The sequence below is a fragment of the Acomys minous genome (assembly GCF_964271855.1).
Source record: "Acomys minous genome assembly, chromosome: 14".
Classification (NCBI taxonomy): Eukaryota; Metazoa; Chordata; class Mammalia; order Rodentia; family Muridae; genus Acomys; species Acomys minous.
This window is the reverse complement of record NC_140496.1, coordinates 49,884,886-49,911,898: the sequence shown is the minus strand read 5'-3', so window position 1 is coordinate 49,911,898 and position 27,013 is coordinate 49,884,886. Positions and strand designations below refer to the sequence as shown.

Sequence of the window (27,013 nt, the reverse complement as noted above, 5' to 3'; positions counted from 1 at the left end):
AGCACAGGAAACCAATCATGATCCGAGACTCCAACAGGCCGTCGTTTGATCACCTCTCACTTCCTCAGCACCGGCACGTGCCGCACACCATGGCGAATGACGCACAAGCCCTGACTTCAAGGGGTTCGCCTCCCAGGAGTTGCTTTTGTAGATGGCTACAGCACAGAAATTCACAGAAAGGCTGATCCCCTCAAAATAAGCCTGGGAGATACCTCTGTGTCCGCCCAAAGCAGACTGACCCCTCAGGCAAAGGAACGTGGCTTTAGGAACGTGGCTTTAGGAACGTGGCTTTAAGCCACAGCAGGACTGAGACGTGCCCCATGGGAAGCTTTCTAGTAAACGAGGCAGACAGGCAGCTGCGGACACGAGGATACAAGGGGGAAAGCAAGAACATAGCATACTTTTACAGAGTGCCTCCAGAAGGCAAGCATGGACACGGCATGTAAGAACTGAATGCCAGGGCTGGAGAGATGGCTCAGAGGTTAAGAGCACTGACTGCTCTTCCAGAGGTTCAATTCCCAGCACCCACATGGTAGCTCATGACCATCTGTAATGTGATCTGATGCCCTCTTCTGGCCTGTAGCTGTACATGCAGGCAGAGCACTGTATACAAAATAATAAATTAATTAATTTAAAAAAAAAAAAAGAACTGAATGCCAGTGCTGACTGTAAGATGCCTCACAGTCATGGGGAGGTTAAGGCTCTACCAGCTGCTGCTGTACTTCCTGGAACAGATTACAGCCAACAGCACAGATGGCTAGAAACCTCAAGATGTGCCTTAAATATTGATTTTTTTTAAATGGTGAAACATAAAGAGTGATGTGTCGAAAACAATCTGTCTCCCAAGGGAGTCGGCTCATAGAGCATTACTGGATACTTGGAAGGACGGTGAAAAATCATGCTGCCCAGAGACCTGCTGACCGCGCTATGCCCGTGACGGCTGGCTTCACGGCTGTGTGCTATTCTGACCTCTCAGGGGCCCGCTGCACCACCTGTAAGATGGGGATGAGATGATACAAAATAACAGGGTTGCACAATCTACAGCGGCACACAGAGATAAAGAACATACGGTGGCCACTGCCATCGTAATCACAGAATCTGTGATTACTCCAAGACCCTCCACAAAACTGACCCTGCCAATGTCACACAGAGAGAAGACAGGGTGGGTCATGAGACACTCGCATGAGATTTCCGTTACCCAATCCTTCCTCACTCACTCCCCTCCTAGCGTAGGCATTTGGTCCCAGAAGCACGTGACCTAGGGAGGAACAACCTCATACAGGGAAACAGAGAATTAACTCAACAGTGGGCTCTTCCTGGTGCAGCTACGGGGAAGCCGGTAGTGATCCTGAGTGGGACTTTACAGTGATGTGGCGGTTGCAGCATCACATGCGCCACGTATGTAAGCCAATAAATTCATTAGTTCATCACATTAGACTGGAGTGGTCTGTCGTTAGTGCTCTGTCCAGAGGAGCGCTGCTCAACCTGTAAGTTATTACCCCTTTGGGCTTGAATGACCCTTTCACAGGGGTCACATAATATGTCCTGCGTAGCAAATGTTTACATTATGAGTCATGACAGTAGCAAGATAACAGTTATGAAGTAACAATGAAAATAATTTTATGGCTGGGATCACCACCAGACCAGAAACTGTATTAAAGGGTGGCAGCATCAGGAAGGGAGAGAACCACTGCTCTAGAGTGAGCAGACATTTGTTCATGCCTCCCCAGAAAAAGCTAACTCAACATCGAGACCAACGAATGCATGTTGGGGCCGGAGAGGTGGCTCAGCGTTGACAGCACTACCTCCAGTACTAAGTTCCCAGCACCCACTTTGTGGCTCAGTACCATCTGTTACTCCGACCCAGGGGATACAGCATCATCTTCTGGCCTCCACGGGCACCACACACATACATATATGCATGCATGCATACACACACATATATACATGCAAGTAATACACCTGAACATGTATATAAACAAATAAGTACTTACAATCTCAAGGCACATCTGTTCTGTTCCACCCTGGGTTCAGAGTATCAAGGCTGGGTATGACTTATGGCCGTTTACCCAGGCACACACTGTAAACAGCTCAGTGAGAAGTGTTTTAAGGGGAGGTAATTATGAAGTCTTCTGCATTCTGTGTTGCATGAACTGAAATTATGTTACCAGAATTAAGTCCATATTGAGGTTTTCTGCCTAATACATGAGTAACTGGATAATTATCAATACGCTTTCTTACAATCTGCCCAGCACTGGCGCCCAGTAGCGGCTTCAGGCGGTGTTTACTGGTTGAAGCAACCTCCAAGTGAACTGTACATAACACAACCTTTGTGACAAAGCCACTGGGTGAGTTAAGTATGACACTGATTGTACAACTCGCACAGAAGTATGTCCAGGCCCACCCCTGGCCCGTAGTCCCAAAGCATCAAGCACATGGTGGCCTTTGCACTCTCCCAACATAGGCCAGGACGTGCTCAGCAATTCTATTCTGCGCTTGCAGAATATTCTAATAGAGTAACTGAGGGCGTAACTCTAATAGAGCACACTGTGAATGGACCATGGACCCCTCGTCAACCAAAGGTGCTGTTGGAAATCTGCTTTGTGGGTGAAATGCCAATGTTTATTCATCCACTCACTCCACACACACTGCAACTACACAGGTACCAGGTGCCAGGTTCGTGCGTTCTAAGGAGCCCGCTGCCAAAGGGGATGGATGGCGCACAAGTGGCCCTGGATCTGTTTCTGCAGGACACTCTAGGCAGAGGCCTAGTGCCAGCTCTGGATTTCTCTCATGTTAGTTGTTTTCCAGACAAGGTGAATATCACACCTATGGGACCTAAGACGTACAGGGGAAATGGTACCTAAAGCAAGAGGCCAGCTCTTGTCCCAGCCTGCTCTGTATTTCTGGCTAACAAACTGCCAAGAAGGTGTTCCTCCCATCTGCCGCACAAAGGCCCATCCTTTCTAGCCATGCTGCAGTTAGGACCCCAAGAAGTTTGTTTCTCGTGGTAATGTAACTTCTTCTCCTAGAAGAGATGTTGTTTCTTCACTGTCAGATTCTAGGAATTTATCCTTTTTAAGATTTACTTACATGTATGAGCTTGGGTATATTTGAGTGCAGCACATGCATTCAGGTGCCCTTGGAGCACAGAAGAGGGCATCTGATCCCCTAGAACTGGAGTTACAGACTGTTCTGAGCTGCCGTGTGGGTGCTTGGAATTGAACCCAGGTGCTCTGCAAAGCAGCCAGTGCCCTTAACTCCTGGGCCATCTCTCCAGCTCCTCCTCGCGCAAGAGATCAGGGCTCCCTGGGCCCCTCCCTTTCTTCTAGGGTCTAGGATGGAAACTGTGAGGGGAGATGCTCAGTGTCAGGGGCAGAGTTGGAACAGGGACTCCTCAGCAGCTGAGGGCCTCTCTCTTACTCTGGTGTCCTTGCTGGGGAGGGTGGTCCAGGGCTTCTTACTACCTGGAGGCCATATAGGCCATGAGGTCCACCCCCCCCTGTTGCCGCAGCTGTATTCACTGTCATACCAGGAAATGAGCTTTACAAAGTTGTCACTGAGAGCAATGCCAGCCTCAGCATCAAAGGTAGGATTAGGAGTCGCTGTTAAAGTAGCAGGAGACAGCCTGGTCCTCAGTGTAGCCCAGGATGCCCTTTAGATGCCTGCTTTACCCCCTTCTTGATGTCATCATACTTGGAAGGTTTCTCCAGTTGGCATGTCAGAGCCATGACGGGCATGTTGGGAGTAGGAACTCAGAAGGCCAGTGAGCTTCCCGTTCAGCTCTGGGATGAGCTTGCCCACAGCCTTGGCAGCACCAGTGGATGCAGGGATGATGTTCTGGGCAGCCCCACAGCCATCACGTCACAGCTTTCCAGAGGGTCCACCCACAGTCTTCTGGGTAGCAGTGATGGCATGGACTGTGGTCATGAGTCCCTTCCATGATGTCAGAGTTGTCGTGGATGACCTTGGCCAGGGGGGCTCAGCAGTTGGTGGTGCAGGAAGCATTGGTGACAGTCCTGAGTGAGTTGTCACACTTCTCGTGGTTCACACCCATCACAAACATGGGGGCATCAGCAGAAGGGGCAGAGATGATGACCCTTTTGGCTCCACCCTTCAAGTGGGCCGAGGCCTCCTCCATGGTGGTGAAGACACCAGTAGACTCCACAACGTAGTCAGCACCAGCACCAGCCCATTTGATGTTGGCGGGATCTTGCTCCTGGAAGATGGTGACGGCCTTCCCGTTGATGACAAGCTTCCTATTCTCAGCCTTGACTGTGGGGCAGAACTTGCCATGGACAGAGTCATACGGGAACATGTGGACCATGTAGTGGAGGTCAGTGAAGGGGTCATTGATGGCAACAATGTCCACTTTGCCAGATAAGAAGCAAGCCCTGGTAACCAGGTGCCCAATACGGCCAAATCCGTGAACTCCAACACTCACCATCGTGTCAAGGGACGAGGCTGGCACTGCACGAGAAGATGCAGCTGTCTCTGGAGCAGGGAGGAGCAGAGAGCGCCTCCTCGCTTTTTTTACTAATCACAATTCTATGTTCAAAATAATGTTTATTATACAATATTGCTAAATAACACAGTGGGTTACAAGAAGTGAAAGGCCAGGGAGACAGAGGCGGCTCTGCAGGGAGAACACTGAAGACTGAGGCCCCTGAAGCCCACGTCAGCAAGGAGGAAAGAACAATTTCCACGGACTTTCTCTTTAGCACCCACCCAAGCATCACAGCTTGCATGCCCACACATGCATGCACAGTATTTTTTTTTTTAAATAAAGAAAGACAAGGCTCATTTACATGGCAGCCTGGCCTGCACATGGGAAGACAGCCAAAAACATACACAAATCACCACTGTCTGGCCATCGTGCACTCCTGAAGGAACCCCTGGAAAAGTCACTGCTCATCAACACATTTCTGCTAAGTGGAGGGCAGAGAGCACAGCACATTCCCCACAGCAAACACGGACTACACTGATCAGAGGAACAGGGTGCTCATGGAAGTCACAATGCCCACAGGCTGCCAAGACTGATACCGTGCCTGGCTTATACACTGAACACAGATGAAAGTCAGACATATTACTAGACGAAGTTAAAAACTACAGAAGCCAACTACTTAGCCACTAGAATGACTTATTGCTTAAAAGCAGCCTTGCAGAAGACCCACTCAGGCTAAGCTCACGCTTGGCTCTATTAGTGGGGACCTGTTTCCAGAGTGAGGCGCTCCTCTCCTCGCCTGGATTTCTTTGGCTGAACTGTTTTTTTTTTTTTAAATGACAAGATAGTAACAATAATAATAGACAGCAATCAGTTGAGTGTGACACGAGAGTAAACAGCTGTGGTTCAGATATGGATGAAGTACATTAAACATGCTTAGACAAGTTGAGGCTCCCACTACAGAAATAGTAGACAGACAACTGACAAAGGAACAGAATATAATTAACTGAAACATCTGGAGACCCAGTCAGCATCTGAGGTCACAGGACTTGGACATTCTAGCTTGTTTCTTCAGTGAGGCTGTATAAACAAAGAGCTTGCTGGGCAGGCCTCCTCTGCTCACCGGGCCTCTTAGATCTCTGTGTCCCACGGCCTTTTATGGAATCCCAACAGCCCGTGCACTAGCTCTCAGGTAGCAGTGGCTCGATGCACACACACCCAGCAGCCCGTGCACTAGCTCTCAGGTAGCAGTGGCTCGATGCACACACACCCAACAGCCCGTGCACTAGCTCTCAGGTAGCACTGGCTCGATGCACACACACCCAACAGCCCGTGCACTAGCTCTCAGGTAGCAGTGGCTTGATGCACACACACCCAACAGCCCATGCACTAGCTCTCAGATAGCAGTGGCTGGATGCACACACACCCAACAGCCCGTGCACTAGCTCTCAGGTAGCAGTGGCTCGATGCACACATACCCAACAGCCCGTGCACTAGCTCTCAGGTAGCAGTGGCTTGATGCACACACACCCAACAGCCCATGCACTAGCTCTCAGGTAGCAGTGGCTCGATGCACACATACCCAACAGCCCGTGCACTAGCTCTCAGGTAGCACTGGCTCGATGCACACACACTCAACAGCCTGTGCACTAGCTCTCAGGTAGCAGTGGCTTGATGCACACACATACCCAACAGCCCGTGCACTAGCTCTCAGGTAGCAGTGGCTTGATGCACACACACTCAACAGCCCGTGCACTAGCTCTCAGGTAGCAGTGGCTTGATGCACACACACTCAACAGCCTGTGCACTAGCTCTCAGGTAGCAGTGGCTTGATGCACACACATACCCAACAGCCCGTGCACTAGCTCTCAGGTAGCAGTGGCTGGATGCACACACACTCAACAGCCTGTGCACTAGCTCTCAGGTAGCAGTGGCTTGATGCACACACATACCCAACAGCCCGTGCACTAGCTCTCAGGTAGCAGTGGCTTGATGCACACACACCCAACAGCCCGTGCACTAGCTCTCAGGTAGCACTGGCTCGATGCACACACACCCAACAGCCCGTGCACTAGCTCTCAGGTAGCAGTGGCTCGATGCACACACACCCAACAGCCCATGCACTAGCTCTCAGGTAGCACTGGCTCGATGCACACACACCCAACAGCCCGTGCACTAGCTCTCAGGTAGCAGTGGCTCGATGCACACACACACCCAACAGCCCATGCACTAGCTCTCAGGTAGCACTGGCTCGATGCACACACACCCAACAGCCCGTGCACTAGCTCTCAGGTAGCAGTGGCTTGATGCACACACACCCAACAGCCTGTGCACTAGCTCTCAGGTAGCAGTGGCTGGATGCACACACACCCAACAGCCCGTGCACTAGCTCTCAGGTAGCAGTGGCTGGATGCACACACACCCAACAGCCCGTGCACTAGCTCTCAGGTAGCAGTGGCTTGATGCACACACACCCAACAGCCCGTGCACTAGCTCTCAGATAGCAGTGGCTTGATGCACACACACCCAACAGCCTGTGCACTAGCTCTCAGATAGCAGTGGCTGGATGCACACACACCCAACAGCCCGTGCACTAGCTCTCAGGTAGCAGTGGCTGGATGCACACATACTCAACAGCCCGTGCACTAGCTCTCAGGTAGCAGTGGCTGGATGCACACACACTCACAGCCCGTGCACTAGCTCTCAGGTAGCAGTGGCTGGATGCACACACACCCAACAGCCTGTGCACTAGCTCTCAGGTAGCAGTGGCTGGATGCACACACACCCAACAGCCCGTGCACTAGCTCTCAGGTAGCAGTGGCTGGATGCACACACACCCAACAGCCCGTGCACTAGCTCTCAGGTAGCAGTGGCTTGATGCACACACATACCCAACAGCCTGTGCACTAGCTCTCAGGTAGCAGTGGCTTGATGCACACACACCCAACAGCCCATGCACTAGCTCTCAGGTAGCAGTGGCTGGATGCACACACACCCAACAGCCCGTGCACTAGCTCTCAGGTAGCAGTGGCTTGATGCACACACATACCCAATAGCCTGTGCACTAGCTCTCAGGTAGCAGTGGCTTGATGCACACACACCCAACAGCCCATGCACTAGCTCTCAGATAGCAGTGGCTTGATGCACACACACCCAACAGCCCGTGCACTAGCTCTCAGATAGCAGTGGCTGGATGCACACACACCCAACAGCCCATGCACTAGCTCTCAGGTAGCAGTGGCTTGATGCACACACACTCAACAGCCCGTGCACTAGCTCTCAGGTAGCAGTGGCTGGATGCACACACACCCAACAGCCCATGCACTAGCTCTCAGGTAGCAGTGGCTGGATGCACACACACCCAACAGCCCGTGCACTAGCTCTCAGGTAGCAGTGGCTGGATGCACACACACTCAACAGCCCGTGCACTAGCTCTCAGGTAGCAGTGGCTGGATGCACACACACCCAGCAGCCCGTGCACTAGCTCTCAGGTAGCAGTGGCTGGATGCACACACACCCAGCAGCCCGTGCACTAGCTCTCAGGTAGCAGTGGCTTGATGCACACACACCCAACAGCCCGTGCACTAGCTCTCAGGTAGCAGTGGCTTGATGCACACACACCCAACAGCCCGTGCACTAGCTCTCAGGTAGCAGTAGCTTGATGCACACACATACCCAAAGGACATACTTCTGAATTTAACAGACAGGAAAAGTTCTACATAGTCAGACGTCAGCACCTTTAGTATTGGCTGACTTTCGTGTGGTCTATTCCATAAGAAATCGGTGATTTGCTCCCATTTAAGCTATTTTGCCCCTGGAGACACAACACGCAGAGAAGTACCAGCTCAACTATGGGAACATAGTTACACATGTACACACCCAAAGGCCAAATATAAATCAGTTCCTGTGGGGGAAATAGAAACGATCGATTATGCTCGAATACTTAAATACTCATGTTGGTAAGTGGTTTCTTTGGTGGTTAGCAAGGTCATTGTCTTATACACATTATTGGGTCACAAAATATGATTTTAAAAAAAGAACTGGAGGTCATATAACTACAAGTAAAACACTAAAAATTCTTTCTGAAGCAAGATCCAAAAACCACCGAGACTCAGACAAGGAATAACAAAACCCAAGCCAGTGCATGTGAGCACAGAGACCAGGACACGCGGACAGGGGCAAGAAGAAGTTCTCAGTCCTCGTCATGGTTTTGCTGGGTTCACTTGAGGTCAGACCATGAGTCACTGACTGATCCGGCTCTTTTGCCTGGGTCACTCCATCACAGGCATTACACATACACACAAATCAAACAGGAGCAGGGAGGCTGGGGAAACGGCTCCATCGGTTAAGCACCCCACACACAAGCGCAAGGATCTGGGTTCTGATCCCCATAATACAACCAAGGATGAGTATAGCCTACACATCTGCAGGCCCAGCAGCACAGGGAGGAAGGGGACAGGAGGAGTGCAGGCTCATCAGCCCGCCAGCCTAGCTAAACGGGTGGACTCACGCTCTGCTCATCAACTCTCAGAAAGTATGGTGAAGCAGCTGGAATGGACAGCTCAGCAGCTAGGAGCACTTGCTGTTCTTGCAGAGGACCCAGTTTCAGTTCCTACACCCACGTAATTCATAACCCTGCATAACTTCAGCTCCAGAGGACCTGATGCCTCTTCTGAACTTCATGCACACCCTATGGTGCACATACATACATGCAAGCCAAACACTCAGGACACATTAAATAAATCTACGTACTCATGCACGTGTGCTCCCACGCGCACACACAAAGTGGAGCATCAGTGAGGAAGACACCCAATGTTGCCCTTTGGCCTCCCCTGGTCTCTGCATATACATATGTGTACAATGCCTACATATAGAAACATACACAAGCAACGCAACACACACACACACACACACAGAGAGAGAGAGAGAGAGAGAGAGAGAGAGAGAGAGAGAGAGAGAGAGAGAGAGAGAGAGAGAACTGAAAGCCCAATATATGTTTAAAAAGATAATTACTGGCATTCTTAGCCAAATTCTCCATTCAAGTTAGAACAATAAACTATTACCTTATACTGACCAGTTAAGAGAGGACACTGGTGAGTTAGGTCACACAACACTGGTCAGTGACGTCACACACTGAGGGGATTATAGACTAACTATGTAGATGAATGGAGTAAAATGAGACAGCTACATGTCTGCAGAGAAATTCATGTGTGTACCCGAGGCTTTGTGGAAGCATACCCACAGCAGTCCTACAAACCCTAGTGAAAATTCAGGAACTTTCTAGAAACCCCACAGGTAAACACACAAAGACACTACAGAATAATCATGGAATGGAATACATAAGTTTAAAAATAGCACAGTTATACATCAAAACAAGCCAATTTCTAAAACTGGGCTTTTGTTTCTCTTATATGTAGTTTGCTATCACTTCCAAAAAAACCTTTAAAATATTTATATTTCTACAAATGTGTGTGATAAAAGTATAAAAATATGCACGGCAATTTATTAGTACTAATGTTATTATTATATGATCATATAGTATAGCATATTATATGAATTATAATATATAATAACTACTTATTTGGTTCCTTCTAGAAAGAGAAAGAAGAGGATGTACAGGGGTGGTGTTTATTTCATATATTAAGAAGATATTTTTGACACATGCCCTTTAAATGTTTAGATCTGTGAGAACTTAGGAACTCGTTATAATGCTCTATGCAAGTTGCTAAAATGTTCTATCAAAAAGAAAATGAAAGAATTAATGCAACTTGGTAAAACTTAAGAGGAGGATTAGAAGATGAATGCTGGTGCCCACCTTCATGCTAGCAGCGAGCAGGTGGGCTCCACGGCCACACCCACAGTGCACACCCAGGTGTTTGCTTAAGGAACTGGGCAAGCAGTGGGGAAAAGATGCACTCGCTAACCTAGTCATCTCCAGGTGTAGTCACGCGTTTACGTATCTGTGTGAGTAGCTACAATGACACACAAGACGGACCCTTAAGAGAATAAAGTTTCCACCAGAAAGCCCGCCTTTTTGTTGTCATTGAGACAGGCGCTTTGCTATGTGGTCCACTCGGCCTCAATTACACAGAGTTCATTGCCTCTGCCTGCTAAGTGCTGTGAGGACAAGCTTATGCAACCACACATGACTAGACAGCTCTTTAAAAAGAACAACAACAACAAAACAGCATTACTAGATATTATGAGCCAAATGTCTATGTTCCCACAAAATTCCTATGTGGAAGTTCTAGCCGCCGCCCCTCCAGTCCTCAACGGGATGGTGCTTGGGACTAGAGTCTGTGGGAAGCTATCAGAGTTAAATGAGGCCATGAAACGGGCACCACTGCAATGATGCCATGAGATGGGCACCAGTGCAATGACGCCATGAGATGGGCACCACTGCAATGATGCCATGACACAGGCACCACTGTAGTGGAATTAGCGTCACCCCCACCCCAAACCAACCTAGATCTTGACCTTCCCAGCCTCCAGAATACGGAGAAATAAGTGTGTTGTTTTTAAGTCATACCCAACCCAGTCTGTGTTAGTTTGTTATAGCACAGAGACCTAAGACAATAGTATTAAAAAGAAAAACAAAACAAAACAGACTTCTCTGTTCATAAAAAGCACCCTTTTCTGAAGTTCCAAGAGAAGCTCTTGCCATGAGCTGGGAGTGCTTGCCTATACAGCCAGCCCTGCAGAGACTCTTTAGGGACCTGTCTGGGCGGTACAGTGAAATCCCAGAACAAGGAAGGGAGCCTCTCCTGGCCAACACGATCAAGACTCTCGCAGGTCATTTGAATCCTGTCTCCGGGGCCACTGGAAGTTATAGGGTGGGTTTGTCTTCGTTTTGGTTTGGTTATTGGTTTTTGGGCTTGGGTTTGGTTTGGTTTGGTTTGATTTGGTTGTTTGTTTTGAGACAGGGTTTCTCTGCATAGCCCTGGATGTCCTGGACTTGCTTTGTAGACCAGGCTGGTCTAGAACTCACAAAGATCTGCCTACCTCTGCCTCCCAGAGTTCTGGGATTACAGGCTTGCGCCACCGCACTGGCAACTTCAGTTTTCAAGGACCTGTCATTGTTTTAGGTAGTAAGCCTGTAAAGTATTTATGAAAGTCTCTAATGGGAAAGGAAATCTAAAAAGGCTGAGCTCTGATATCTAACTATGTGGACCTACGTAGGACACTTTATATGCCTAAAACCATGACAGATAACATGAGCCTGGTCCAGATAATCAGGATCGGTTCCTATCTCAGAATAAGAAAACTACACCTATCAGGAATGTCGAGAATCTCTCTACTAAAATATAAGTCATTCAACTGTATAAACACAGTCACAAACTACTGCTTAGAAAACTATAACATGTTAAACTTAGATGGCAGTTCTATCAATTTCCACAGAACAATTAATTCTTGGAAAAAAAGCTTTTCGGGGCTCAGTGGCTAAGAGCTCCGCCTGCTCTTCCAAAGGTCCTGAGTTCAATACCCAGCAACCACATGGTGGCTCACAACCGTCTATAATGTGATCTAATGCCCTCTTCTGGCTTTCAGGTATACATGCAGACAGAACATTGTATACATAATTAATAAATAAATAAATAAATAAATAAATAAATAAATAAATAAATAAAATATTTTTTAAAAAGAAAAAGAAAAATAGCTTTACTCTACTCCCTAATAAGTAGAGCTTCTAATGGGGTTAGCCACCCTCCAAAAGGCAGCCAGCCATAATCCTGCAGTTGTCATTTGTGTCCTCAGTTCAGTGAAAATGCCATTAGCTGAGAAAAGCAGATGTCACTGCCACAAAAGCTGGAGGACTGACTGTCTCACTGTCCTGTACTAACTGACACTAACTAACCATGGAGGACTGACTGCCTCACTGTCCTGTACTAACTGACCCTAACTAACCCTGGAAGACTGACTGCCTCACTGTCCTGTACTAACTGACACTAACTAACCATGGAGGACTGACTGCCTCACTGCCCTGTACTAACTGACACTAACTAACCCTGGAGGACTGACTGCCTCACTGTCCTGTACTAACTGACACTAACTAACCCTGGAGGACTGACTGCCTCGCTGCCCTGTACTAACTGACACTAACTAACCATGGAGGACTGACTGCCTCACTGTCCTGTACTAACTGACACTAACTAACCATGGAGGACTGACTGTCTCACTGTCCTGTACTAACTGACACTAACTAACCATGGAGGACTGACTGCCTCACTGTCCTGTACTAACTGACTAACCCTGGCCGAGAAGCAGGGTATGAAGGACTGCCCAGACAGTGCATAGATATATATAGCAAACAAGCATGCAAAAACACCTGGCTTCCCTGGTGTCACAAGACCTGACCAGACCACTGATAATTACAACTCACAGTAAGTACCTCAGGAGGCATTTTCCCACAGCTCTCACAGCATCTGCTGGGATAAGACAGAGCATTCACTAGCCATTGCTCAAATTCCACACCCAGAACACTCCCGAGTGTACAGAGAGAAGTGTAGGAACGAGTGGACCACCGAAAGTGCCGTGGGTGGGTGTGCCCTCTGTGGCCCCACAGTTTGCACACACAGAAGCACCGTCAGCATTCTTCCTTCATGAGTTCATGTGGCTCTGGTTACTGGGTGCCCACTCTAATACCAAAACCAAGATGGCCCCAGCATGAGATCTTAGAGGCGTGGTAGGTTCGTGGAGACTGTGTGAAACAGGATGGGACCCGTTGTGTTTATAAAGTTTACGCTCTGAATTCATCTTAGCCCTCTATTTTTTATCCTATCAACGGTGGCTCTTCATGCCCTTCTCAACCACAGCCCTCATAACCAGCGCCCCCCCTCCAAAAGACCTGAGCGCCACACTGTCCCAAGGACAAGGATGGAGGAAACGTGCCCGATCTACTATTATCAGTGTGCTGCTACCACAACAGAGTGAAGGCTACTCAAGACTGGCTCCCTAGATGGTGCACAGAAGGCTACAAGATTTAATGGTCACTGCTCATGGGGCCAGGAGGCCCTGGTGAAGCAAGAAGGAAGTGGTCCTAAGAGGGGGTCCCAGGGAAGCTGGGAGGCAGTGAGCTGGGACATCAACTCCCTTTAGACAAACGCCCTGGAGGTGGTAGTGGGGTGAGACCAACATGATTCGCCTCATGCTGTTCGCAGCCACCAAACTCCTGCTGCACCAGCCTTCCTGATCCAGCAGTCTGGGTGCTGCTCACCCACTGCCTGGTCAAAGCAACCCGGAATTCCTTAGCTGCTATTCACTCCAGGGCCTGACACTGGCTCTGCTCCTGCCTCGCCCACTTCCATCACTCCGCCCACTCCAGAGAAGGAGCCCTGTTTACCTCCCTGAGCTCTGGCTCCTCCCTCTGCTGAGGTTTCCAGTGTTGAGCTGCTCTTTCTCAGTCCTGTTCACACCCATCTTTACTCACTGAAACAGTCTGTGCCAAATGTCACAAACTTCCCTGAAAGCTGCCACACCGGCCCCTGCAGCCTCACATACCTCTCACAACTCCAGAACCCAGACACATCTTAATCAGCCTCCATCTTGGCTGCTGGTAAGACTAGTGGTCAGGATTGCAAGCCCTTCCCAACACAGAGGAGGGTGCTCAGAAATACGGGAGGGACTTACAAGATGGCCAGTGCTGCCGAGAGCTGACATCAAGCAGCGATGTGCACAGCACCGAGCCCAAGGAGGTTAGGGGTGTGCCCTTAGTGGGGAAAGCTTCGGAGTAGGGAGAGCGAAAGCAAACTACAGAGGCCCAGGGAAAGGTGGGGGACACTAAGATGTGGGCTGCCTGTGTGTCTGCCAGTCTGACTTGACTGGTGACTATCCAACCTCATCCTTTCGAGTGGAGCCACTGACAGGGTCAGCCTTGGTTTTTGTTTCTGAAATGTAGCCCTCCTTAATATGGCTGAAACGGACACCGAGTCCGCAAATACCAGGAGTGAAGCTAGGACTTGGGTGATGAAATCCGGCTTCAAATACCACAACTTTTCCCCCTACTGCTGTTTCGTGGAATGTTCCCCCCTTCTGCTACTAGCGCTGGGAAAGCATCCTGGTTCAGAGAAGAGAAAGTAACTGGAGAAGAAATTCTTTCCCACCCTACAGGCCACTGCCACAAGCCAGCTCCTTCCCAAGTCCTTGGAGGCCCTCCGTTCTCAGGGTTAGGCCGCTGGTGATGCAGCCTGAAGGCTAGTGTTTCCAGACTCACGGAACAGATACAAGTAATGGCACGGCCTGGGCTTTCCCGCTAACACTAACACACAGCAGTTACTGGACAGAACACAGCTGCTTGCAGGCTCTGTCTACTTCACAACCTTTCCTGATCCCCTTCCAAACGTCCAGACTTCCACATCTCTCTGCCCTACTTTGAACAAGAGAAAAATAGGAAGCCAAGAGCTCTCAAATGACCCACCCCAGAAAAACTCTCGTCAATAAACGTGACCAAAACAAGATTTATTTTATGTGCATAAGCATTTTGCTCATTGTAGGTCTGTGCACCACCTACGCACCTGGGTGCAGACAAATGTCAGAAAAGAGAGTCAGATGCCACGGAGCTGGAATGAGACAGTTGTGGGCCTCCATGTGGGTGCTGGAAGTTGAACCTGAGTCTTGCAAGAACAAGTGCTCGTAACGACTGACTGAGCCATCTCTCCAGCCCATAACCTCAATTTTCAAAACGTCAGAAGACAAGTTTGTCCTGTAAAAGGAGTCTGTGCAGTCTTTCCTGGTGGCTTAATTTTATTCATTGATCAATTATGAAAACAGGGAGTGGTTTGTATACCTAGAGGTTAAGGAAATAGTCATCCTTTAATAGTCACCTACGAGCCCGGCCTTCGTGATGATTCCTAAATGAATATAAAGATTTCATGGGACACAATCTACATATGAAATGAAGGCCGACTGTCCACACTGACCATCTACATATGAAATGAAGGCCGACTGTCCACACTGACCATCTACATATGAAATGAAGGCCGACTGTCCACACTGACCATCTACATATAAAATGAAGGCCGACTGTCCACACTGGCCATCTACATATGAAATGAAGGCCAATGGTCCACACTGGTCAAAAGCAGCAAATGTTGACAAAAGGGACATCACACAGTCCTATCCTCCTAGGGCTGAGTGCCTTCATTAGGATTAAGGGGAAAAAAAATACCTTATATAACTGTATTTGTGGGGAAGAAATCATGTTTAGTGGCTTTTGCCTCACGCCATTTATGTCCTTGGACATCACAGACATGCACCCACTTCAGGAGCGCCCAAGGAGCATGTCGGTCATCAAGGCTCCATTCACAACACTCCCATTCTCACACTTACACACCACAGATCCCGGCCTCTGAGAAACAGCTGGGAGTGGGGTGCACTTTAGCAATCGAGCACAGATCTCAGATGTCAGAGGTCTTGAGGTCAGTCCCCAGTACAGGAAAACAGCACTGAAAGCCAATCGGGATTCTCTGTCCGTATCTGAGAGCAAAAAGCAAAAGGATGCCAAACTGAGCACACGACAGGCAGGCCAGCGCCACACTGCCATCTGAAAAACAAGGGACACATTATGTGACACTTCAAAAGGCATAAGCTTTGGAGTCTCGATCTTTTCTCTTTACCCTAAGAGTTGTAGGACGCAAACTGGTCAATCCATGGTGCTCTTTTCCTTTAGCTTCCAACTCTCAGGAGAAAACTATCAACACACTTTATCATCTGGGGAGCAACTATATTGCATCTGTCGTAAGTTACAGAAGCTTCCCTTGGCCTTCTGTGTCTTTAAAGAACTCAAGAATGCACTCACACTAGCCAGGAAGTGTCTATATGTGAATTTCCCAGACGTCTCTTCTTTCCTACTTACAGACTAGTCTGGCCCTCTGAACAAGTCATAACAAATTCTCTATTGGGCACCTGTGACAGAGCGGGCAGGCACGCTGCGATTGGATGTTAGCAGTGGTGGAGGGAGGGAGCACACAGAGAGAGCATTGCAGGGCCATCCAGTCACCTGCCCCGCGACCTACACAGCTCTCCGAGGGCGCATTCCACAACTTCAGCCCTTGGTGAGGTGAAGAGCACAACAGTCTCTCAGGAGGAGCTGACACAGGAAGAACATTCCTGAAAATGCGCTGGTGTTTATCACATGATAAAAATCTATGTGCCATAACAAAAATGCCACCAGAACTCCTCAGACGATGTCATGCCTCAATGAAGTCATAACGAATCACACTCCTCATGGTCAGGATTAACAAACTCAAACCTTGATCCTTTAACCATATTGTACAAACTTCACAAAGATTTCAGAGTCAGATCTATCTATGCCCACTCTCCCCACACTGCAAAACAAATGCCCTAATCCAGTCATCACAGGACATTTGCAGGGCATTGAAAAAGGAAAGAGAGAAAGAAAGGAAGGAAGGAAGGAAGGAAGGAAGGAAGGAAGGAAGGAAGGAAGGAAGGAAGAAGAGAAAAGGAAAGAAGGAAGGAAGGAAGGAAGGAAGGAAGAAGAGAAAAGGAAAGAAGGAAGGAAGGAAGGAAGGAAGGAAGGAAGGAAGGAGGATAAGGAAGGAAAAAATGAACCGGCAGCATCTTATCCGTGTATCAAGTCAAACAGAAAAATTAAGTGGGGAAAAACTTCCCAGTGGCTTCTTCAAAATTGTTTCACGGTACTCAAACCCATCGCCAATCGGCCAGTTTTGTCCCTTTGAGAACACATTTAAAGCAGACGCCTACAATTTGGTGACATGTGTGAGCAACTAAACAAATATGGCCTAGCCTCCCATCCCGAAGAGCTTGGCTCCAACTGGAAATACTCAGATGTGCATTTTGCTCTCACAGCGGCAAATGGTGCAAAGAAAATCTATAGTGGTCATTTTATGTCAGTTGGTTAAGAAAACTCTGAAGCACCTAGGATATGAAACACAAACCATTAATAATATTTTACTAAAATATTTACCATGTCAAAACCATACTGATACAGCAAGGCATAATGTTGTCTTGTTTTAAAAAGAAGAGCAAGCCGGGAGTGGTGGCGCACGCCTTTAATCCCAGCACTCGGGAGGCAGAGGCAGGTGGATCTCTGAGTTGGAAGCCAGCCTGCTCTACAAAGCAAGTCCAGGGACAGCCAAGGCTACACAGAGAGGGGGGGGCATCAGAAGAAATGGATCATAACAGAAGCAGGTCCCAGTCCCTCAGCACACATTTAGACACTCCCGGTATGACGGGAGATGCCACATCATATGCACTATGAGTAGTTGCCCAGTGTGGACAAAGATTAAACATTCACCTGGGAGTGGCGAGTTGGGAGGCTCAAGCGTCCACAGCCTGGGCTGCCAAGATGGCTCAGCAGGTAAAAGTGCTTGCTACAACTGAGCTTGACCGCAGAGAAGGTGGAAAGAATTCACTCCACAAAGATGTCCACATGTGCCCTGTGGCATGTACATGTCTGTACACTACACATGTCTTATTGAATTGAATGAAAACTTTCAATAGGTTAAAACTAGCCCAGGCTACAACTGCCCAATCCCTCATTAACAGAACCTTTAAAAAGACTTAAGGAACCGAGGCTGTAGTCAATCAAGAACCGAGTGCCCGCCTCAGCTCTAGGTCCTAAGATCACCAAGCACTGCTCCCCGTGTCTTGTGGGATCAGAATGTCAAATCTAAGATAGTCCTCACAGGTGAGGGGGGAAGGGCTGAGCCCACACAGAGCGCACACCCCTGTGTACCCGGCCTCCACAGGCTCCAACTGTCACAACTTCCACAGCACCGCAGGCCACTGCTCGACTGCCTTACAGAGAAAGCCCCACTGGGCCTTAAGCCTGTCGCTGCTGCCCTGTCTGTCATCTGTGATGTTCCACCACGGCTGCTGCCAGCTACAAGAGGCTGACCTGTCACAACTTCAAGTACTTCCTTCTCTCTGCAGGACAGGCAAGTGACTTCCCCTTCTCTGGTCCCTCTCTACAGATCCCTGTGGTGAGATGACCAGTTCACCTGAGCATTTCTAGCCTCCTCCTTCCAGAAGCCCGATCCAAGCCGGCTTTGCGATAAGCACGGTATTCCATCAGATCTAGCCACAGTCCTCCCTTCCCCTTGGTCCCTGCCTGGTCCTCTTTCCTCCTAGGAAGGTGATACAGATACCCGGCTAGTACAGAACCTGTGACCTAAATCCTCAGGCCGGCTTACTGAGGAATCCCAGACAGGATCCACCGCATTCCATGACAGACTCGGAGCCACAGGAAAAACTGAGAAATAAATTCCCATGTTATAACCATAACTTACAGGTAGCTGACACACAACCCAAACCCCTCGGTGCCAGGGACTGAACACAAGGCCTCACACAGGCTAAATAAACACTTTATCACCGAGTGTTAGTTTTTAATCTTATAGTTAGCTTCCAAGTTTTCTAAACAATCAACCCGTGTTAATTTGAATAACCAGGAAGCAACTAAGTATACTTACATTACAACATGATTACAAACTGATAAAGGGAGACAGGAAACCATGGCAACACATTGCAACCCCATCACTTGGAGGCACAGTGCTAATGTTCTAAGTGAGTTATAACACTATCACCTCACTTTTAGCTGGGAAAGACTGTATGGGAGTGAGAACCTGGAGAATGACCATGAATTGCCAGCGCTGTGTTTTAAATAAATATATATATATGTATCCCTCCATTTAAACTACAGGGTAAGAGATTGAACTGGGAAACATGAAATTACAATGGTCAGACCCATGTAAAGCTTAGACATCCAAAGCAATTAAAATGCTGGGTGTGGCGGTCTTTAATCCCAGCAATTGAGAGGTAGAGGCAGGGCTAATCTGGTCTGTATAATGAGTTCCAGGACAGCACATGTCAACAATACGAGACTATCTCCAAGAACAGAGGGGGAAGGAGAAATTAAAAGGCATAGAAAATTACATGCATCTTTGTTTACAATACAGGACACACAATAACTTCTAACTTCTTCAGAAGAAAAAACTACTTGAATTCAATTTAAAAACCGACGCCTTCAAGCCGGGTGTGGTGGTGCAGGAGTGTAACCTAGCATTCGGGAGGCAGTGGCAAGGGGATTTTCTAGGCTAGCCTGGTCTACAATGGGAGTCCAGGACAGGCAATGCTACACAGAAAAAACCCTATCTCAAAAAAAAAAAAAACTGACGCCTTCCCCAAGAATAGTTGCTGCTCCACAGGATCACCAACTCCAGGCACCAAGCTGAAGGAAATGCTAGGCCACCTGGACAGTCTGCCTCTTTTCGCCTTCCTCTTGGCACAAGAGGCATGCAGTTCCCACCAGCATGCACTCCTGAGACAAGCCCCCTCGAGACAGCCTAGACCGTCTTCACAGTTGTGTGGAAGTGACAACAATCTCTCCTACTCAGGTCATCCCTGCCTTCCTAGAAGCGATGGTGAAGTGCCGGCTCCTGAGGCTAGTGACACATCCTGAGCGTGAGTGCACACTGACAGTTCGGGGGTGGAGGCTGGGGGGGAGACTTGGGCAGCCTGGCTGTCCCCGCACAGTTCTCTCAGCTCCAGCAGGAGTCTGGCAGTCTCTGCTTTTCTAAGAGCAGCCGCCAGTCCAGCAGCGGCCACACCACCAGGGAACTTGCTGGAAATATTCATCCCACAGACTGAGGGACACAGGCTGCAGGCTAACAGAGGCTCTGAGAGAGAAGGCAAGAATGCCTGCCCTGCAGACATGCTCCAGGGCTGCCTGATCAGGCCCAGGAACAGAGCTTGCGCTTCCTCTTCCGTCTGTGTTCACAAAGCACCCTCCCCTCCAGCTACCTACTTCCTGTCTGCCAGTCTTTCCTCCTCTAGGAAACCTTTCCAGATCTCCCTGACGTTCTCCATCATCTTCTGAACCCTACTTGAACTAATTCCCAGGCTCGCTCATTCACCACTAACTAAAATGACAATGATGCATGATGACAACATTACGTACCTGAGGGCAGGGATTACAGTAGATCCGTATTTAGGCAGGAAAGAGGCAGCCAGGGCCCCTGGGTTAAAGAAGAGGCTCAGGCTATCTACCCAGGCAGGAAAATTGTCTACTAGCAATGGCCTGTGAATAGTATAAGGGAAAGCAAGGAAGAAGAAGAAAAAACTGCTAAGTACTATGAACCTCCCATTGCTCTAGGGCAGTGGTTCTCAATCTGTGAACTGCGAACCCTCTGGGATTGAGGCTCCTTTCCCAGGGGTTGCCTAAGACCACCAGAAACATAGATATATTCATTACAGTTCATAACAGTAGCAAAGTGACAGTTATGAAGGCGCAACAAAACTAGTGTCATGCAGCATGAGGAGCTGAGAACTAGGGTTGGCATCCAGACACACAGGAAAGGGGCTGCTGAGAACTGGACAGACTCTGGCCAGCATGATGCCTCGCCTTATCTGTGACATCTTAGTCCTTCCTTCCTCACATAAGGAAGCTGTACAATGTCACCTAGATGGCCTATAATTCGTGGGTGCATCAGGCTGTCCTTGAACTCCATTGTTTTCTTACAATCCTGCCTCAGCCTCCAGGGAGGTCAGATTCGGGGCCTGACACCAACTTGTTGTTGTTGTTGTTGCTGCTTCTGCTGCTGCTGCTGCTGCTGCTGCTGTTTGAGACAGGGTCTCACACTATGTAGACAAGACTGGCCTCAAACTCAGAGATGTGTTCGCATGAGCATCCTGACTGCTAGACTACCATGCCTGTACCGAGACGAGCAACTTTGACCAGTGTTTTCATGACAAGTTCGTGGCAGGCCGTGGGAGAACAGGCCAAGTCACAGCAGATCTCCATTCCTAGGTCAGAGCAGTAGCACACTGGAAACAGCGAGTATATGCTTTCCCAGAATCCCGACTATACTATACCAGACAAGAAAAAAAACAAAAAACAAAAAACTTACCATTGATCAAACTTGGCAACTTTTACCATACGACAAACAAAACCATCGATTTCTCTCTTTATGTCAAGTTAAGGAAACTTGTATTAGTTGGCTTTCTGCATGATCACAAGATAACAGAAAAATCAACTTAAGAGATGACTGCCTTTGGCTGTTTCAGGCCAAGGTTAGACTGCTCCACTGTTCTTGGTCCTGGAGTGGCAGCAACCATGGGAGAAGAGGACAGAGCAACGTTGCTGACCTCAGGGCACCCTGTACCCCCACTTCCTCCCATTTCTACACCTCCCAACTGTCCTGACCCTTCTCAACACTGCTGCCCGGAAGCAAGCTCTTATTGCAAACACACACACAGACATAGACACACATGCACACATGCACACAGGTGCACACGTGCGGGGGTAAAGAGAGGGGGAGACTTGCTAGGCCTACAAAGCCCTTTTAAGCTTTCTTTGTAGTGTATGTGTGCACACTGTGCACATGTACCCATGCAGAACTATACTGCCTACCCTGCAGCTAACGTCACAGTGGCAAGGAGCCACCTGACGCGCGTGAAGAGCCATGCAGAAGAGCAGCAGGCGCTCTTCACTGCCAACAGTATCAATGGCCCCAAAAAGTCTTTTTCTAGTTTCAAAATTTCAACCTCAAGACACCTCCTGGCCTAGAGAAAACTCCTGTTTTCAAAAATTCGGGTTTGCTGAAAACACAAAACACCCCTAAGAGCCAAGGCAAGCGAGCCCATATAAGACCGGAAGAAGTTCAATGCAGAGAACACTCCCGTAACACCTCCGAATCCGTCCTGTTAGCGGGAGAAACAGGCTGCTGGTGTGTGAAGGCAGTCACTGGTACAGCCTTGTCGGTGTGATTCATAAGCACGCATCTGCCTGCCTGACAGAAAGAAGGCTCCATCTCCAAGCCTTCGGGTCAACATGAGGACAAGTTCAAAAAACGTTTCACCCAGCCACACAGCTCTTAACTGGCAAAGCAAGAAACCCCGACTTCCTCGGGCTGAGGAGACATGGATCCATAACTCAACAGGTCTGGCACATCCGTGACCAGCAGTATGAATGACGTCAGCGCTGTGCACTCACACTCAGAAAGTGGCTGACTGTGACAGCTGTGCGCGCATCAGCACACTCTGCTGCCAAGCCAAACTCTGCCAAGACTTTTCTGGACTAGTCTGTGATGAATAAAGCTCACAGGCCCAGAATCTCAAGGACAGGAAGACAAGTTCCTGACCGTGTAAACGTACCCCAAACTTTCACTCTGGTGTCACTGCCCTTATGGATCAGAAGAACCCCCACAGTATGCTTTGAGCCTCCTCACAAGAGCAAGTCTGTATGTTGATGGAGTCTATATCCCTGAGCTCCCCCGAACCACCCCCACTCTCGATGCAGGATGGCTGTTTCCTGTCAAACCCAGCAGCACAGTGCAGCTCCAAGTTAGCTTGGCTCAAACAAACATATGCAAGGAAGCAAGGTGTCTGGAAAGCCTCTCTTTCACCATTTATCATGTGTTCTACAACAAGGACTCCTCGGCTGCCACTGGCTGTGGGAACACCATAAGGCATCCAAGGGAGGAAAACAGGCCTCATGCTAGAACATTCCACCAGTGACATCTGACAAGTCAACTTTCTCCAAGCAGTCTGCATCTGAGGCCCAGGGGCAGAGCCACAGACGACAATGCGCCCGCAATGTGTAAACCTCAAAGATCAGGAACAGGTGGCTTTTACGAGATCCAAGTATGAGAAATTGCTAGAAACTTCTGTGTCCATTTCTGTGGAAGCTAAGATTCAGTGCCTAGATTCAAATTTGAGTTTTGTGTCCCATGCCACTCACTGGGTTCAATTTAACTTTCCTGTTTCCTGACAAGGAAACAGGCCTTGTAGCAGGAGCACGGACCTAACAGCCTACACAGTAAGCATTCAGTTAGGCCAGCCATGACACCACCTTTAAGGTCACAGGTGTGCCCATTTGACAAGATGTCTTGCATCCTTGCCCTAGACGAAACAGGAAGCAGAGACCCAAGCTCCACAAGAGTACTAAGGCTCACTGCTTAGTTTAGTTGTAGCCACAGTGAGCCAGGAAGCCACAAAGTGGCAAAGCCCAGGCAGATACCTGGAGCTCCCTAGCCAACCTATCTAGCCTAACCAGCAAGCTACAAGTTCAGCGAGAGATCTTATTTCAAAAAAATACAGCAGAGAGCTGCTGAAAAAATTCCCTGCATCAGCCTCTGCATCTAGCTGTCCATACACACAGAGACATTCTCTTTCTCGCCTCTCCGCATGTGTGTGTGTGTGTGTGTGTGTGTGTGTGTGTGTGTGTGAGAGAGAGAGAGAGAGAAAGAGAGAGAGAGAGAGAGAGAGAGAGAGAGAGAGAGAGAGAGAGAGAGAGAGAGCGAGCATGCACACTCCCCCTCATCAAGAAGAAAAGGGCTGTGGTAACCTATTAAGGGTATGAAAACCACCAAATAAGTGTCATTGAGCACTCTGTAAACGCCAAGTGTTTATCCTCTCCGCCTCTTCATGCAAGCCTGAGGAGAAAGAACACACACGGCGGCTGGCAAAAAAGCATTACATGAGTTTACACAACTTTCCCTAACAAGCTCGGGAAATTCTAGGTGGTCTCATGCCACAACACAAACCAAAGCGGTGGGCACGAGGGCTAAAAATATGTAAGTGCGTGTGCAGCAGAGTGGAGAAAACTAGGGGGAACTAAGCAAAGCTGCAACCTCAGAATTACTAGACCAGGGCCCTCCTTCCTGAAGCAGACACAAGCCCAGGCCACGCCCTCCTCCTCACACACACTCTTAGTGCAAGCCAAAACCATCAAACGGCCCTGGCTCTGAAGCAGAATTCTGGCATGCGGCTTCCACCAGGAGTTCTTGCCTGCCTAGCCTGGAACCTTCCATTCCAGCTGGAGAGCCCTGTGTAAATTAGGTCAGGAACGTGAGCAAGAATGGACCAACCACAGAATTTATACCGAGGTTCTGAAGTCAGCCTACACAATGCAGGACTAAGCTCCCATTGGGCTCTGTCAGAAATGTCTTAGAGGAAGTAAGTCATTACCCCATCTAAGAAAACCGGGGTACAGAGAGGCCAGGATCTTGCCGGAGCTCACACAGCAGACACAGCCAGCGGAGAGTCACTCAGACAGTGGGGTTCTCAGGCCCACACCTCAACAACTGCAAAGCCCACTCCAGGCTGTCTCTGGAGCTGAGCAGGGACCACCCAATGGGTCAAAGAAAGCCATTCTAACAAGGGGCTTCACAGCCTTACAGCCTACCTCACAGCAGACCAGCTGGCTGACTCGCAGCTTGGGGTCCGAGGCAGAGAACCAGGGCCCACACTCCTCACCCCACAGGGATCCCCTGTCGGTCCACTCTGATTTAAGGCTTTTATTACTCAGAGCACATGCTTTTTAATAGACTGTTTTCAACTTCACCCAGTAAAAAACAGATGACTGTTTTTAAATCCTTACTTGGAAGATCCCAGTAACCCTGGAAACCACATACCAGAAAACACTGGTGTCAGTCTGCTCCATCATAACTCAGAATGTAACATTTAAGCCCACACAGGGATCTGAGCTGGTTCCTAGAAGAGACTTTAAGACTTACTATTGTTTTCCAAGCCAGCCCTGGGCAGCTAGGACCTTACAACAGGAAGCATGTCAGCCCTGGCCAAAAGCCGTTTTGATAAAACAAAATATTTCTCTTCCCAAGTGATGAACATACAGAACAGAGCAAAACTCTGAAGTGTTTGCTGGGGGGAGGTAGTCTTTTCCACACCTGTAATGACCCATGAAAATTCAAAGTAAAGTCAGGCCAGTTCACAACCAATAAGCACAGCCCTTGTGTGTATGGTGCTAGGATTCAAACTCATGACCTCACCTGAAAAGCACAGGCTCCTCTGATTTTTTTTTTTTAACTTTAAAAAAAAAACTTTTTAGCCGAGCATGGTGGAGCCTGCCTTTAATCCCAGCACTCAGGAGGCAGAGGCAGGCTGATCACTGTGAGTTCAAGGCCAGCCTGGTTTACAAAGTGCGTCTAGGACAGCCAAGGCTACACAGAGAGACCCTGTCGCAAAAAAAAAAAAAACAACCAACACCACCTTTTTATTGATTCCTAGTGATTTTCATCATGTTCCCCAATCCACTCATCAGCCTGTGGCTCTTAGCCTCCTTCCACCCTTGTAACCTCTCCTACAAGAGAACAACACATGAAAATGAAAACAAAATAAAATAAAATAATAAGAATCTCCTTGTGGAAGCTATGTTGTGTCACACAGTATATATGCCCTTTTGCCCAGATAGCTTGCAAATGTTCATTGCAATGAGTCATTAGGCCTCTGGCTTCTGCTACACTGTCAATACCGGATCCTCACTGGGACTCCTCTAGGATATCCTGCTGCTGCCCTGAGCCATGGAGACCCTGCAGCTTTGGATCCATAGGACCGGCCCCTTCACATGCTCCAGTGGTTCATGCATGGGGTAGATGTTCGGGTGGGCTAACTCAAAGCCCTGGGCCTGGGTGGCAACCGAGCTGCTCGGCCCACCAGCTCTCCCACGCCCCCACGGCCAGCTCAACAGCACTGCCTCAGCTAGGGCCAAGGTCAACATTCCCGAGCTCACACCTGAGGGCTGGCTTTCCCACATCCGTGACAGCAGGACCATATCTATGGCCCAGCCCAGGTGAGAGATGGAGACAACTCTGCACAGCCCTCAAACATCAATATGGCCCCAGAAGGCAGCCCAGCCCAGGGTACCATGGCCCTCAGTGGCAGCACAGGCAGGGAGGGACCTCACCACGGCCTCAGGTAGCAGCACAGGCAGTTCCTCGCCACCTTGAGTCTCCAGCTCCTCCTCTCCTCACAGTGCACAAACTGGCCCACTTTTCTTTCTCTCCCAGCTCTCCAGCACATAACTTGCTCGTTGTAGTAGCATCCACCAGCACGCGGCCACATGGCGGCTGGCGTGCCTCTCTCTAGGTGTCTTCTGCCCCTCTTCTGTGATCTTAATCCCCAGATTCATTCTTTAAATATTTTTTGTTTGTCTTTTGCTGTTTTTTTTCTTTTTCTTTTTTAAGGTTGATTTATTTATTGTATATGAGTGCTTTATCTGCAGAAGAGGGCAACAGATCACATTATAGATGGTTGTGAGTCACCATGTGGTTTCTGGGAATCGAACTCAGGACCTCTGGAAGAGGAGGTGGCGCTCTTAACCACTGAGCCATCTCTCCAGCACCTTGTCTTTTGTTTTTCAAGACAGGGTTTCTCTGTGTAGCCTTGGCTGTCCTGGAATCCCTTTGTAGACCAGGCTGGTCTTAACCTCACAGAGAACTGCCTGCCTCTGCCTCCTGAGTGCTGGGACTTTTAAATATTTTCAATGAACTCTTTTATTATTATTTTTTAATGACAAGGTCCCATGTACCCAGACTGGTGGTCTCATTAAAGAGCCAGAGCATGACCTTGAACTCCTGATGCTCCAGCCCCTACTGCATGAGTGTCTGGCTTACAGGCATGGGCCACTGTGTTTGGTTTGTGTGATACTGGTTACTAAAACCAGGGCTTCCTGCATGCCAGGCAAGTCCTTCAGCAACTGAGCTGCATGCCCAGCCCAAGTGACCCTCCTTGATGCTTAAGCTGCATGGCTCCCACCAACAAAACATAAGGAGAGCGAATGCAAAGGCGTTTGCC

The 27,013-nt window shown here is 48.8% G+C and overlaps 1 protein-coding gene and 1 pseudogene across 6 annotated transcripts in view; both read right to left on the bottom strand.

Annotated features, from left to right (window-relative positions):
• The window catches only part of ARHGAP10 (Rho GTPase activating protein 10), a 269,421-nt gene that overhangs the window by 202,454 nt on the left and 39,954 nt on the right, over window positions 1-27,013 (bottom strand). The window lies entirely within an intron of this gene.
• Window positions 2,524-4,735, bottom strand: LOC311582555 (glyceraldehyde-3-phosphate dehydrogenase-like; annotated as a pseudogene). Its single transcript has one exon. The product of its transcript is annotated as a glyceraldehyde-3-phosphate dehydrogenase-like (transcript).